This window comes from Branchiostoma floridae, unplaced genomic scaffold (assembly GCF_000003815.2).
Source record: "Branchiostoma floridae strain S238N-H82 unplaced genomic scaffold, Bfl_VNyyK Sc7u5tJ_1582, whole genome shotgun sequence".
Classification (NCBI taxonomy): Eukaryota; Metazoa; Chordata; class Leptocardii; order Amphioxiformes; family Branchiostomatidae; genus Branchiostoma; species Branchiostoma floridae.
The window spans coordinates 110,259-114,718 of NW_023365776.1; the positions used below are offsets into that span (position 1 = coordinate 110,259).

Consider the following 4,460-nt stretch of genomic DNA (forward strand, 5'->3'; position numbering starts at 1 on the left):
CAAGGTCTCACTAACACGATCATTATGCGGAAATGCTGTATAGATATCAATTGAAAAGTTTATTATGAACTTGAATTGCCAACAGTATGAAGACATTATAAGGTCGTGTGGCCAATACGAGCGATCGTGATGATGTCACGGTGACGCAGTAGTAGGCAAAAAGCAGGTGTTTGACAAAATATTGATTTACATATTAACCAGTAATTTGAGCCGCTAATTTGAATATCAATTTTTGATCCAATCTACTGACGTCCTGGTAGCTGGCAACAACCGTCCAATACCCCGGATATAAACAACAACAGCGATCGCTCGAATGTACTTGCATACGAATAGCATAGAAATTGCAAAACAAACAAACGAACAAACAGACAGACAGACAGACAAGCGCAGTACATGTATACTATTTGCATATTTGCTGCTGCTGCCCGATACCCATTGGTCAGAAGTACTGGTAACGTTAGGGAGAAATGACCAATCAGAGCACAGACTGAAGCAAATTCAAGATGGCTGCTGGCGTGTGTTCGGGCAAGGAGGGGTGAGTATTTTCGGAAATTTCTACGTTATCTGTGACTAACATTGACTGGAAGAATACGTAAAATATGGAGGAATAGATCGATAAGTATTTTAGGAGATATTGTGTAGACTTATCTGAAAGGAACGACGCTAAGCGACTTCCATGTGGATGATAAAATAGATAACGTTTCAAGTCGTCTGTTCAACGGTCGGGCGGGCCAAAAATTTGGCGCCCATATTGATTGATTATAAAATCAAACCCTAGTCGGCTAAACAAACAGTACACACTGCGCAAAATACTATATAGCAAGGATTCACAGATCAAGGAAGATTGATTTGCCCTTGTTTGGAGCTCAACGTAAACTGTGTGCCTTGTGTGGTTTGCTACAATTTATGCGTTCACTTTATAACTTGTTGTGATATATGGACTCACTATTTGGTCTTCTACAAATCCAACACCGTGACTTGTTACGTAACATTAAATTATTCTCAATAAGAATAGGCCAGCTAAATTATGCTGCTATCCATCCATTTGTAGGGCACTACTAGCTAACGTTTTTTTTAGTGCATTGACCTTGTTTAGAAACCTGCTCCCTCGGGTTTGATGAAAGAGCTGAGCTGTACCCCTGGCCTGTCTAGCTGGTCTGGCTATCACGTCAGGCCGCCAAGATCCCTCCCCACTCAAAGCCCCACAAAAAAACAGCTTGTCATGTAACCCTCAAGCGGAATATAGACAAATTACACCCATTACGCTGAAAGCGTGTAACGTAACTAAATGCATTGTCAAGCCACCTACAAGCAAAATAAACTGATATCTATTCAACTTTACTTGTTTGAATATAAATTTCTAAGGGTCTGCAAACACACAAAAAGCAAGGACTTGCAAAAAGCTAAGTTAAATGCAGTCTACTTTAGCGAGCCAGTCCTTTTTTTGCATCTGTCACCTTGGACCCTCGGAAGCTCCGCTAATGTAGAATTTAGTCTCTTTCTCCTTTGACCGGCCGACTCCCCTAGCATACTCCATCTGCCCAATATCTGCTACTGTATTAGTCCACCAATCCGCGGGGCTGGCATGCATGTAGTCTCTGTATATCTGTTTTTGGTTATTTTTTCAATCTACAACATACATGTGCTCATTTTACAGCTGCTTTGAATGATTTACAGTATGGTCAAATTCTTTGTTGGAAACGGACAAAAATTTATGCGCGTGCAAATTTCATCCTTTTATTTACTATTCAATCAAATCAACTTGGCCTCATGCAAATGTATTTCACATTTACACACTTCATGTACATTGTGACATTCACATTTAACTAATTTACTCATGTACAAGTTTGTCATGTCACCATCATTAAACTCTAAAGCATTATGGCATTTTTGCATAACTTATGCAAATTGGAGCCTTTTTTTACATAAATATCTGTTAATGTTGCACCTACCCTTAGATACATAAGTTTTATGTTTTGTAATTAGAAAACACTTGAATTACAGAGTTTCTTAGTTGATTATAGAAATTTTCATAATTCATATCTATTAGTAATTACTTAGTGACCGGTGCAATGACCAAGTGGGTAGAGTGTTCACCTTGCATTCGGTAGGTTGTGACTGTGACTGTGAGTTTGATCCCCGGCTGAGTCATACCAAAGACTTTAATTCTAGTTTTAAAATGGTACATTATCGAAGCTGCTTTCTCTGATAGCACTCAGCATGTGGTAAAGAGTACATCACTACCAGTGGACCAGCCCCCTGCTGTAGTGACCCAAGGGCTACAGAAATGGAGATGGGTGCCACCCCTATGCATCTGCTCAGATGTGCGAGCAACTTTATCTTTTTTAATGTTCCTCTCTTTCTAAATTATAAATGTCATATCTTTGAATAGTCCTATCATGGAAGGCTTTGGGTCTATTGTATTTCTTCATTTATTACATGGAACTTTTATCATGATCATTTGCATGATGATCATCTATCAAAGTCAATCATCATCAGGGCTCGAAATACCACCTGCATATGCATGATAGCACAGGTAAAATTGGAGCTGTGCAGGTGTTTCTGGTGTCTACCTGCACCTAACCTGCACTGGTCCATGTACTGGGTTTTATATTAATGTCCTATAATGTAGATGTATATGGATTGTCTTTAGCTTCAGTGACTGTTATCACCTATAAAGTATAAAAGAAAAAATAGCAATGGTTCCTGAACAATTTTAGTATGATCCATACTTCCTAAATTCAGAGTGGTGCAGGTAAAATTTGTCTGGTGCAGGTAATTTTCAATGTTACCAGTGCGGGTACTTAGAAAAAAGTATTACGAGCCCTGATCATGTAAACTATCTCCATTCTCCACACCAAAACAGGTACATTTTGCAGCTATTTTGTAAGGTTTCCTTGATGATCTACTATGCATTGCTTATACTTCACTTGTATGAGTTGAATAATTTGGCTCCCTGATGGCCATACAGTCACACACCGGTAAAACTAAAAGGAAATTTCTCAAGGCTGATTCCATATTCACATATTCTTGGATAAAAGTAAATTCAATTATGCTGTGATTATATTGCAATCCATACATAGTATGGGATTGCAATATATTGCTTTTTATTTTCACTCCGCGTACCGTAGGTACGCTTCGAGTGAAAATATTGTTTTCATACGGTTTCTTCTTTCTTTCTTTCTTTCTTTCTTTCTTTCTTTCTTTCTTTCTTTCTTTCTTTCTTTCTTTCTTTCTTTCTTTCTTTCTTTCTTTCTTTCTTTCTTTCTTTCTTTCTTTCTTTCTTTCTTTCTTTCTTTCTTTCTTTCTTTCTTTCTTTCTTTCTCCTGTCGCGACCTTTGAAGTGATTCCTCTCCGTCGTTCCTGGACCAAATGGCCTGAAATTCGGCACAAGGGTACAGTGGGCCAATACCCAGACCCGTTTTTCTCATTTTCTTGATAGATACCTTTACAATGATTTTAGGGATGTTTTAAGGTCGTTTTCTGGCCCGGCTGTATATTCATGTCTCCCGTGCCCAGGTATTACGTCCAGATGACTTGAAAGTTGGTATGATACTGCGTGAGATACTTATTAAAAGGACCCCGGTATTATTTTTGGCCAATCGTCACTTCAAAATCATTTAAAAGCCAATTTGGCGGGGTATCTACGCATATTTTCACCGAGCTCGCGTTTCGCGCGTGTAACCATATATGGTCACGTTTGCACGTGCGTCCGTTGCACCATATATGGTTATGGACGTTTCCGCGCGTGACGTAAGCTGTTTACCTGCAGCTGTGCATTGTGGCTAATTGAATTTAGAAGGGAACCAATATGCGCCCGACACTTAGCGGAAGCGATGACCTGATTGGTCAGCTCGGGTACAGCCAATGAGGAAGGGTTTTTCAACTTAGCCGCTGGGAGTACAATTCCTGTGTGAAAATCAACTCGCCCCGGGCGGTTCGAACCGGTCCGAGGGCAGTCCACCTCGTCCGCCTACGTCAAAGCCGTCCGGCCCGCAAGGCTGCCGGTTCGAGCGTCGGGCGGCGAACCGTCATTAAGTGGTTCAGCACGTTCGGCAGTTCAGGACCGCCGGACGCTTCGGGCGCCGTAAAACACTTAGAAAAAATTGCCGCCGCCCAGCCAAATTTTGTCTAAGTCCCAACATTGTATGAAGCCGTGCGACAGCGCCCCCTTCCGTACACTAAGCACAGCGACCAGAAGAGCGGTACAGTCCGTAGGTGAGACTATTAGACATTGTTAGAGGCATGTTTTACGTCCATTATCACGGGGCAACAGCCAGAGCGGACGAACACTAATAGTAATAGCGTTATACTGTCGCCTAAACAATACTAATAGACTAAGTAATCCTATGAAAATAAAATAAAAATGAGATTTTTCTACCTTCAAATCTACAACTTTTCTTCTATATTGAATGTTGGCCGCGACTAATAAACGGGTGATGTGTTTTCTTGCATATTCG

At 40.6% G+C, this 4,460-nt stretch overlaps 1 long non-coding RNA gene across 1 annotated transcript in view; it reads left to right on the forward strand.

The window, feature by feature from the left end:
• Nucleotides 1–434: 434 nt before the first annotated feature.
• LOC118408400 overlaps nucleotides 435–4,460 on the forward strand; it is an 18,641-nt gene continuing 14,615 nt past the window's right edge. Inside the window, exon 1 of the long non-coding RNA XR_004830291.1 lies at nucleotides 435–535. This is a non-coding gene — a long non-coding RNA (uncharacterized LOC118408400). The remainder of the gene's footprint in view (nucleotides 536–4,460) is intronic.